This window comes from Leuciscus leuciscus, assembly GCF_965113295.1.
Source record: "Leuciscus leuciscus genome assembly, chromosome: 4".
NCBI lineage: Eukaryota > Metazoa > Chordata > Actinopteri > Cypriniformes > Leuciscidae > Leuciscus > Leuciscus leuciscus.
Window position 1 is genome coordinate 45,191,082 of NC_138728.1, and position 11,916 is coordinate 45,202,997.

The 11,916-nt window shown below is 43.9% G+C and overlaps 1 protein-coding gene across 2 annotated transcripts in view; it reads right to left on the minus strand.

The window, feature by feature from the left end:
• Positions 1 to 11,916, minus strand: part of LOC309496044 (protein NLRC3-like) — a 302,889-nt gene that overhangs the window by 16,363 nt on the left and 274,610 nt on the right. The gene's annotated exons all lie outside the window — the stretch shown is intronic.

Below are 11,916 nucleotides of genomic sequence, written 5' to 3' on the forward strand. Positions count from 1 at the left end.
CGTACATATATCCTGTAAGGAAATCCCGCTGGACCAAGCCCACGAGGAGGCAACACTCCTCGTGGAGTGCGCTCTAACTCCCAACGGGCACTGGAGGCCCTTGGCAGTATAAGCCAGCGCTATGGCGTCAACTATCCATCTGGATAAGCTCTGTTTCGAAACAGCCATTCCCTTGGAACGTCCACTGAACGAGACAAAGAGCTGCTCAGTCTGTCTGAAGACAGCAGAGCGGGACACGTAAGCTCTTAAAGCCCTAATGGGGCAAAGAAAACTTGAGTCCCCTTCCTCACTTGATCCCGGCAGGGCAGACAGGGAGATAACCTGAGCCCGAAATGGTGTGTTGAGGGATTTTGGCACATAGCCATGCTTAGGTTTGAGTATGACTTTAGAGTCGTTAGGTCCAAACTCTAAGCACGCTGGGCTCACAGAGAGCGCGTGCAGGTCGCCTATGCGCTTCACTGAAGCGAGAGCCATCAAGAACACTGTTTTGAAAGACAAATGTTTGAGGCTAATAGATTGGATAGGCTCGAAAGGGGCACCTTTCATGGCCGCCAAAAACGTAGAAAGATCCCACATAGGGACTGAAGGAGGTCTGGGAGGATTCAGCCTCCTAGCTCCCCTGAGGAAGCGGATGACTAAATCGTTCCTTCCTAGAGACTGCCCCAGCGTTGTTCCAGAGAACGCTGTAATAGCCGCCACATAAACTTTGAGCGTGGAAGGGGATCTGCCCTTATCCAACAGCTCCTGTAGGAAGGAGAGGACCTCCGTCACCTCACAATCGATAGGTGATACGCTCCGAGCTGTACACCAGCCGGAGAAAACCGACCACTTCGAGGCATAAAGCCGCCGAGTCGACGGCGCTCTGGCCTGAGTGATGGTATTTATCACTCCCTCTGCGAGGTCAACGGATATCCGTTGAGCGCCCACGCATGAAGGGACCACAGCTCCGGGTGTGGGTGCCAAATCGAGCCCCCGGCCTGCGAGAGGAGATCTCTCCTCAATGGCACTGGCCATGGAGCGAAGTCTGCTAGCTGCATCAGGACTGGAAACCATGCTTGGTTCCTCCAGAACGGTGCTACAAGCAGCACTGGGCATTCTGTTTCCCTGACCCGCTCTAACACCTGTGGCAGGAGGGAGACGGGGGGGAAAGCGTATAGCGGGCAGCGCGGCCACATCTAGGACAGCGCGCTGTCGTTCTTGGAAAAGAACACGGGGCAATGAGCGTTTTTCGCAGGACGCGAATAGGTCCACCTCCGCTCTGCCGAATCTCTCCCACAACAGCCGGACTGTTTGTGGGTGTAGAGACCATTCGCCCAGGGGAATGTTGTTCCTGGACAGTCTGTCTGGGCCCACATTCTGGAGCCCAGGCACATGCACTGCCCTCAGCGAGCGCAAATTGTGCTGAGCCCATATTAGGAGGCGTTTCGCCAGCCTGTACAGGGATGTGGATTTCAGACCGCCCTGGCGATTTATATGGGACACCACGGCCGTGTTGTCCAAACGGACTACGACGTGTTGGTTCCTTGATATGGGGACAAAAACGCGTCAGCGCGTTGTGCACTGCCAGCATTTCCAGGCAGTTGATGTGTTGGAGCTTTTCTCGTTCCGACCACAGGCCGAAGAACGGTCTGCCCTCGAGCAGCGCTCCCCATCCCGAGGTGGATGCGTCTGTCGACACCATCCTCACTCTCGAGGAAGTCCCCAGGCTTACACCTGATTGGTACAGCCGTCCGCCAACCAAGGTATCAGGGCTGTCACACAGCTTTGATTGATCTTGAGGCGTAACCGGCCGGACACCCACGCTCCGCGCGGTACTCGCGCTTTCAACCAGAACTGCAGCGGGCGCATGCGGAGCAAGCCCAGCTGGAGAACTGATGATGCTGAGGCCATGAGACCTAATGAAACTTCCTGAGCGGGGTGAAAACGCCGCGGCGGAAAGACCTCGCCGCGCGCTGAATGTGCAGCACACGCTGTGGCGACAGCCGCGCCGTCATAGACTGCGAGTCCAGAACGATACCCAGAAACGAAATCGTTTGACTGGGGTTCAGTGAACTCTTCGTCCAATTGACCGTGATACCAAGATTCTCGAGGTGACCGAGTAAAATGGTTCTGTGCTCCACGAGCTGAGATCGTGATTGAGCTAGGATCAACCAGTCGTCCAAATAGTTCAGCACTCGCATGCCTCTGAGTCTGAGAGGAGCGAGCGCTGCGTCCATGCATTTCGTAAATGTACGAGGCGCCAGGGACAAGCCGAAGGGCAGGACTGTATACTGGTATGTCTGACCCTCGAAGGCGAATCTCAAGTATCGCCTGTGATATGACGCTATCTGTATTTAAAAATACGCGTCCTTCAGATCTATCGACATGAACCAGTCTTCTCGGCGAACATGCGCGAGAATTTTGCTGGTCGTGAGCATTTTGAAACTGCGTTTCACTAATGCTCTGTTCAGCCGTCTTAGATCCAGTATGGGTCTGATACCACCGTCCTTTTTGGGGACTATAAAGTATCTGCTGTATAGCCCCCCTTCGCTTTGAGCTTGGGATACATGCTCTATCGCCCCTTTGCTCATCAGTTTTGATATTTCGGCGCGAAGTAGGTGTGCTACTCCTAAAGTCACCATAGTTTCGACGCGCGCTGTGAAGCGGGGAGGGCGTCGACAAAACTGTAGCGAGAAGCCTCTGTTTATAATGTCTAGCACCCAGTCCGAAACCCCTGGAAGCGCTGCCCATGCCTCTGCATGGCTGGCTAAGGGTTGGATGCGAAGCACGCTCTGTTCTGCAACAGAGGTGCTTCGGGGCGCAATAACATAGGCGTTACGCCTGTGACATTCGAGGCGGGGAGCGCGCTTATTACAGCGGGCAGAACGCTCGTCCTCGACCCTACTACAGTGCTTAACTGAGTGAGGGAGGGCTGAGAAAGTCTCGTGGGACTCATGCTGTCTGCGAGTAAATGTGGGCAGGAAACGGGCACATTCACTGCTTTGGACGCGCTGCCTGCCTGAGCAGAGCGAGCGCGCACAGGTCCCGTTTTCACAGAGAGCCTGTGATCTGTGAGACATAGTGTTCGTGGGCACTGGGAAGTGGGCACTTTTACTATGTTGGAAGCGCAATCGACCTGAGTCGATTTTATGTGCGCGAGCCCTAGGGGGAAGCGCGCTGATCACAGTGGACAGAATGCCTGCGCTCGACCCCGCTGCGGTGTTTAACCGAGCAAAGGAGGGCTGGGCGAGTCCCGTAGGACATATAATGGCCGTGAGTAAGTGTGGGCGCGGGAGAGCGGGCACAGTTACTGCAACGAGTGCACTGTCTGCCTGAGCAGAGTGAATGCACACAGGTTTCGTCTTTACAGAAACCACAAGGCATGCAGAACATAGTGTTTGTGGGCACTAGGCAGTGGGCACGTTCACTATGTTGTGTGCGTGATCGACCCGAGTCGAATATATGAGCGCGGGCTCTGTGTGAAGGGCTGTGCTAGTGTGTAGGGATGGGCACTAGGCAGTGGGCATCTTCTCTACACATATAGCATCATCGGCCGTGGCCGGGACTTCGGTAGAAGTCTGGCCATGTACCAGGTGCTCGTGGGCTGCAAAAAACACGTCTGCAGTTGCCTCTCGGGGAACAAACAGAGTGATTTGCATTCGGCGGCATAAATATTTTCTGCCGGCAGACCTGGGATTCGAACTCGGATCCCCCGCGCGAAAGCCTAAGAATCTACCACTGGACCACAGTGAAGATACATAGACAAAGTCAGCGCGAGTATTATCCACACTGGCGTTTGCTTGCAGGCATGTACCACGTGCTCGTGGGCAGCAAAAAACACGTCTGCAGTTGCCTCTCGGGGAACAATCAGAGTGATTTGCATTCGGCGGCATAAATATTTTCTGACGGTAGACCCGGGATTCGAACTCGGATCCCCCGCGCGAAGGCCTAAGAATCTACCACTGGACCACAGTGAAGATACATAGACAACGTCAGCGCGAGTATTATCCACACTGGCGTTTGTTTGCAGGCATGTACCACGTGCTCGTGGGCAGCAAAAAACACGTCTGCAGTTGCCTCTCGGGGAACAAACAGAGTGATTTGCATTTTCAGACGCCTGCAAAATGCCAGAATGTGAGAAGAGTGGATATCGCCCAGCTACAGCGGGGCTGAAAACCCTCCATTCTCCTTTCGCCAGTGACGCACGGGAACCGTAGAGACGGTGTTCGGTTGCAGGCAAGCGGGTACTACGCGCTCGCTGGCTGCAAAATGCATCTCTGCAGTCGCCTTCAGGGGACTGACAGAGCAAAGCATTGGCGGCATAAATATATATGCCGCTAGACCGGGATTCGAACTCCGGTCTCCCATGTGGAAAACCTATAATTCCACCACTGAGCCACAGGGGGATACAGGCTTTTGAAAGCGGCGTCAACATTTATTCTTCGGCGTTTGCTGGCAGGCAAGCGTGTTATAACAGACTCACTTGCTGCAATAATATTTCCAGTCGCCTAACAGGGAACTGAGAAATGTGAGAGAAAAGAGGTCAGACCGACCAACGGTGAGAACGCTTTTTTCTCCTTCGCCGGTGAATGACGCGTGCAGAGGCAGGGTAGCTTTTCTTGTAACGTAAAGAAAAACTAATCCCGCCATCCGCTTCCAGGAAGGGCAGCCTCGGAAAGGATGCCCGGCGAGTCCTCAGAGTCACCGTAGGCAATTGGCTCGGAGTGAAGGCGTTTCGCCGTCAGCGAGCGCGAGCGCTGCATTTGAAGGCATCTTGAAAAAGACGCAGCTCTTTTAGGGGTGAGTGTTGCAAAGCGAACACACACACACACACACACACACACAAGAACAAGAATGTAAAGGATATGGCGTCGGAAAGCGCAGCAGGTACGGCGGTAGAAGGCGGCGTTGGCCAGCTGCTTCGAGGGCTCGTCCCGCTGAAGTGCTTGCATCAGACGACGCGTGCTTCCTCGTGATCCAGCGATGCGTGAGCTTCGCTGAAGAGATGAAAATCAAGTGAATCAGCCTTCTCGAGCTCCTTATATAGAGGCTAGCCACACCCGTCTCGGCGGGAAATGGCTAGGAGGGCGCGAAGCGTCCTCATTGGCCTGACGTCACCTCAGGCCTCGCTCGATAGGCTTATGCAGTTGCTGCAGAGCAGCCAATGAGCGAGCGAGCCGTCTCGCCATAGCTAAGCACTGCCGCAACGCGCTTTACATGTATGAAAATTAAGGATAATTTTTTGCTTCAGTATTTCGTGAAAAGAGACTTTTCCCGTAGCGTTTTTACAAAACGCAGTACGAGAGGACTCTCGTAAGAGAACCTAAAATTCTCGATCATGCATATTTAGTGGTTCACACCTGAGGAGACAATGGGGCCTGCATACTTAATGAGCCATTCATTCAGGTGTGTCACCTATAGCCACACGAAAGAATGCAAGAGCAATATATATATATATATATATATATATATATTCTACCAGATTGGTTCACAGTTGTAAGCATGTCGATTTTTTTATTTTTTCACAAATTTTGCTTGCAAATTGTATAATATCCAAGGAAAACATGTCTAGTAATTGTGCAGTTAATTCTCATACTGTATTTTCAGTTTTGGAATATGTATCCTCTCCCCAAATTTGTCAATAATAAAACACAATAAAAATTATTTAAAGAAAAGGCTTATTTTTACCTTTTAAATTTTGTTTACATCTACCTTGTAAATATATATTTTTTATTAAAAAGGTTACAATTACAACAACAATTGAAGTGTAATCTTTCTTTGTAAAAACTAAAGTACACATTTTATCATACATATTTCAAAGTTAAGGATTCATTACTTCGAATATAGCCTACATTGACAAAACATACTATATTTAACATATTAGCAAAAATTGGCAAACAAAAGCTTATTTGAGGTGGCAGATATTTTACAGTAAAAATGTGTAATCTATCCAAAACTAATCAACGAAATGTTGTCTTTCATATGTCTGTAACATCGGTCTTTCGTTTTTATTATAAGGAATATAAATGTTAATTTGCAGTTTAATACGTTGCTTATACAAATACATTTTATTTCAACATATTTCAGTCGATTTTTACTCAGTATAGCAAAATAGTTTGCTAAAAGCAGATCATTCATTCACACACAGAAACGCAATTCAAATTTAAACCGTCTTTTTGCGAGTTGTGGTAAACAGCGCATCTCTGCCGTTCATTCATTCACACAGAAACGCGATTTACTTGAGAATGAAAAAAACTTACTACAGTATTCCATCCGTTGCTCCTCGAAATACCAGCACTTCTGAGGTTCATTTTCCATTATTATTATTCCTCACAGCGCTGCGAGACAGTGTAAACAAGTACAATGATCTGAATAAACTTGATGTGTTTTCTCGAGCTGATATGTGGGCGTTCACAGGTTTGCACGGATCACCTCAGTCATTTGCGTTTGAATAGCGCGCGCTCTCCGTGGGCGGGGCAGATTAAAACGTAATGAGCTGAGATGAGAACGACTGACATCTCTCTCTTTTCAAAAGATTACATAAACAGAGAATATTTTTTTTTTATAAAAATTACTTCATTTAAAAGAAGAGAATTCAAGCTTCATGCCTGTGTGTCTGTATGCCTGTTTGACTGAGTATTCGCTGAGATATGGTCCATTTTCGGACGCGTTTCAGAATGGACTTCACTGACAGAGAGGAGGCAGAACTCGCATCATGTTTATTTTTCTTTATTTGGCGAAAAGCACAACACTTTGTTTTTATTGTGAGTATACACAAAAATAATACACACTTAACAGGATTGATTTTTTTTTTTTTTGCACTGATAAGGAAAAAATGAGCCTATCGCGCCGGCGCGATAGCCGACCTCAGGGGGTTAACCAGAATAATACTTTTACCGCCGTGGGAAATTGAAGTGTCAGTTTATTCTCTCAGGGTTCGTACGGTCATGAAAAACCTGGAAAAGTCATGGATTTTTAAAATGGCAATTTCCAGGCCTGGAAAAGTTTTGGAAAATGAATAAACTCATAAAGTTTTGGAAAAGTCATGGAAATTTGTTTTTCAAAATATCTGTGTACTTGAATTTGTTTAATTAATAAAATTGAGGAAACAAATTGCAATACTTTTTTCGTTTTACTGTGCGTTCACACCGGACGCGAATAGCGCGTCAAATTCGCGCCTGACGTGTCTAGAAATTTACGCGCGTCAGAGGCGAAATGACGCGTTTCCATTAACTAAAAGCGCTGAAACGGACATGAAAGGGGACCCATTTCTTTTGGCCCATCTAGTTTTAGTCGCTGTCCTCAGTGCCGCAGAAAAGCGCTGAAACGGACATGAAGGGGAACTCATTCAGCGCTTTTCTACGGCACTGAGGACAGCGACTAAGTAGCCACACCTGTGTGGCTCTTGTGTTGCTGTCATCAGCTCAGTGCTTCAAATTAAAATAAGCTGCTTTGCATTTTCATATAGCTTCGTATGTGCCTTTCCATTACAGATTTGAGCAAAACTTTTTTTTTCTTCTAAATATCGATAAATAACTATTGCAAAAGGATGGCGTTTCCATTAACCGACTAAAACTTTTTTTTTTTTTTTGCGATCAGTCATTCCAAAAATCATGGCAACGGAGGACGTTAGTAGGTTTATATCTCACCCACCGCCCTACAAATTATTATTATTAATGTCTTATCCAAGTATTAATGTCAGGGAAAGACCCTTATGCGAACGGCACATAGGCTATATGCTAAGTTTCTTCATGTTTCTCCCTTGATTGTGGCATTTCTTTGAGAGTAGGCTATCCCTGTATTGTTTCTTTTATGAATTTAATAAGGAACCCTGGCTTTCATGTATTCTTTCTGTCCAAAAGGTCCGTGTTCTTTTGTGTCCACTCGTTTTTCCTTTAACCCCCAAATGAAAAACGAAAAATGAAGGGTTGTTGTAAGTAGGCTATTTTTAAAACGCAAAGTTGAACGCCAACATTTAAATTTGAACTGTAGGCTACACCAAATGCTGTGCGAAAAAGAAAAAAATATCGACAAATTTTCTGATTTTTGTTTATGACTTTTTGCCTCTTTGTTAAACATTTAAAATATATATGATTTTTTTCTTTAAAAAAATGTATTTGGTCTTTTATTTTCCGTGTTCACATTTATGAGGAAAAAACAATGTTACGTGACCGTTCTCCATTACGGTAATGAGTCCTCTGAGAGCGGCACTAAAAGACTTTAAAACTTACACAGAGACCTCAAACAGAAAGCACAAAGCCTTCCTAAACGAATTTCGTTTTGTATTAATTGTATCTTGATTTTAAAATGTTTCATTAACCAATTGCTTAATAGCCTAAATAAAAAGTAAATAGCAGAAAATAGATAATCACGACACAGAGGCGCCGGAGTGAACTGGATCATCCATGAACCGAAACTCAGCGTAAAAGGTAGCCTACTCGCCTCACAGACCTAAACAAAACTGAAATAGGCCTATATCTATTATCTACAGAAATATCTACTTTTAAACAGAACAATTCAAAACAAAATAAAACGATGTAGCCTAATCCGTATGAAATGTGCATTTCTCTCCGGCGTGTTCACTACTAAGAAGATCGCGAGTCAGTCAACTTCGTCTTTGCAGTCGAAACAGAAAATACTTGTTTATTAATAAACAATTAAAATTGAGAGAGAGAGAGAATATAAGATTAGTTTGACTAATTTTGAGGACTTCTAATGATCTGTTAACAATCTCGTTTTTTTTTTATTTATTTTTTTTATGGCGTTTATCGCATTTTGGAAAAGAGCTCTTCAAGCACATTTAGATTTTTCATCCGCTACTAACGTTACCCGCCCACAAGGAGTTAATTAACATGTATACACAGATGTTTTATGGAAAACTATGTCATGAATATTTACCTTTAAGTCATGGAAAAGTCTTGGAAAAGTCATGGAAATTTAATGGTAAAAATGTGTACGAACCCTGTTCTCTCTATTGCGTAATCTGATGCAGCTCGTTGAGAACTGGCCAGCAGATAAATTCAAGTGAAATATTGTAGTTAAACAAATTCATAATCGGAAGGACACAGCAATCATATGTGCACACTCACACCACAGCACACCTCACTGTGAGCACAGCATTCAGGTGACAGTACTCTCTAGACAGTACTGCTACACAATGCCAAATGAGAAATAGAGAATCTTATTCTTGTGACATTTTTAATTTGTATTGCCAAAGAAATTGCAGCTTTGATGTGTACAATTAAAACAGTACAAATTGAAAATAGTGCTGGATCTCTTTTTAGCAAGTTTCTTTTGTCTCCCTCACTGTGCGCGACGGGTCTCTATTGAAAATGAATATTCCAGGGTAGAAACACATCATACAGCTGATAATACTGTATATGTCGCTGAGTGTCATCCACACCAATTACAAAAAACAATTATTCACACTTTGTTGCTTCAAAGAAAAAGAATGCCTTGTTGAATTCACCTTAGCCTACAATAAAACAAGGTTGATCGCGAATTAAAGAGCTCTGTGTCTGCTGCTCACTCGCATTCGTTTAGTTGGCATGAACGCGTTTCGTCAACAGTTCATGTTTAGATAATGCCAGATTTGACAATCATATACACTGCTCAAACATTCTAAAACTCTACAAAACCAGTTGAAACAACTGGATTGAACACTTCACTTGATTTTTTTTTTTACAAAAAACCTTTAAATACATTAGCTACAATATTTATAATTGAATTAAGATAGGGCCTATTTGGACACATCGAGAGATTTATTCTGAAAGGAATTTTGTCTTTGCCTGCTCTGTATCATCAGACTGGCTATCTGACACTCTCCATATGAAAGACGGGACATTAACACCTTGTCCTGCACCCCCACAATAAAGCCACTGAACTGCACCTCCAAACCCCCCACGGGATCATGTCTATGTTCCCACAGTTCTATGTTCCCACAGCCCTATGTTCCCACAGCCTTATGTTCCCACAGCCCTATGTTCCATCATTTCCAAGGTTTTTTTTTTCTTTCCAAAATTATTGGAATTTTATCCCCATTTCTAACCCTAACCCTAACCTAACCTCTAACCCTAACCTAACCCTACCCTTCATAGGGGACTTGGGCTTAGTTAGTTAACATACCTAAACCTACCCCTCACAGGAGGGAGACTTGTCTGGGATGTAATTGGGCTATCCCTGTACCAGCACAAGCACTAAAACCTACCCTTTATAGGGGACTTGGGCTTAATTAGTTCACATACCTAAACCTACCCCTCACAGGAGGGAGACTTGTGTGGGATGTAATTGGGCTATCCCTGTACCAGCACAAGCACTAAAACCTACCCTTCATAGGGGACTTAGGCTTAATTAGTTAAATGCGGAATAAAAATGACTTGACTTAGAGTTTCATTTTCAGAAAAATCTTTGAAATTAGAAAAATCTTGAGAGAACATAGGACTGTGGGAACATAGGGCTGTGGGAACATGGTTGTTGGAACATATGGTTGTGGGAACATAGGACTGTGGGAACATAGGGCTGTGGGAACATAGGGTTGTGGGAACATAGGGATGTGCTACATGTAGTAATATTTCTGTCATAGAAGTTTGAACAAAATGTTCAACAAAATACAAACTTTAAACTCATGTTAATTTGTTATCATGAAAAAAATGTCAACTCAATATTAAATTCCACAGGGATCTTTGGATCCTTAAAACCAGAGGGTGCCATTTGTGAATTAAGCAGAGGGCGATTATTTCTATTTATTCAAATAAATCTCAAACCACAGTGGGCATTTTGTGCTGTTGTAAAACTAAATATTTTAACTATATAAACAATACATTTATAGAATAATTATGAACTTAAATGAAACAATTTTGCATCATTTCGACAAAGAAATGATTTGATCTGTTTTTACATTTTATACATTTAATTAGAGCGAGATTTTCACTCTTGCCTTGTCCTTTCCTCATTGGGAAGCACTCAAATGATGGCTAAACATGTTTGAGTATATCCTCTGTACCTCTCGGTTTCATATGGATTACATAATCATATAACATTTATAAAATATTTAGACATTTAAAGATTTAAAACATAAAATGTTTTTTTCAAAAAAAAAATCAGTAACTTTATTCTCGTTTTTTTATTTTTGTCTATTTAAATTCTATTTACAAACTCACCACACACAATAATGGGCAATAACTGTAGTTTGTTGAAATTGTTATTATTATTATTTTATGCAGCACTGCGCGTAGCCTATGCCTACAAGGCACAACAAACCTGGTGTTCATTATATATTGTTGGAAACATTTGTGTGTGTATTCTGTGAATTGTAAAAAGCAATTTTAAATACTGGGAAATATAATCTTGTTCCATGTAGTTACAGGGAAAGTGGTGCTTGTTATCCTATTGTTCCATGTAGTTACAGGGTAAGTGTGACATTGCGGGTCGTAAATTAAAGTAGTGCTTGTTACCCTCTTGTTCCATGTAGTTACAGGGCAAGTACAAGAAAAGTACACACAAAATCTAATATCACTGATTCGGAAAAACAACTTATTACAGTTGGTCTGAAGCAATAGTCTACAGTTTAAAAAGTTTTAAATATTGTAATTTTTCTTACAAACACCTATCGTTTCACTTAAATAACCAAACTTCAACAACATAAGGGCAGATCCTTTGAGCACAGCTGATGACGCTGTGAAGTGACACTCGAGTGATCAAGTATTCCAATGTATAAAAAAAGCTTTCATTCGATTCCTCTGTCCTCCTTTTCTTTCCTTGCGTCCTTCCCTCGAATCCTACGGGAGAGGAGCTGAGACGCGAGGAAAGGAAGCAAGGAAAGGAAACGAGGATGCACAAATAAGAAATGAGAAGCACCCCAGTTCTGTTCAGGAGGAGGTTTATTTACAGTAAACTGGATTAGATCAGAATAATTGTGCTCATACATTCACCGATCAA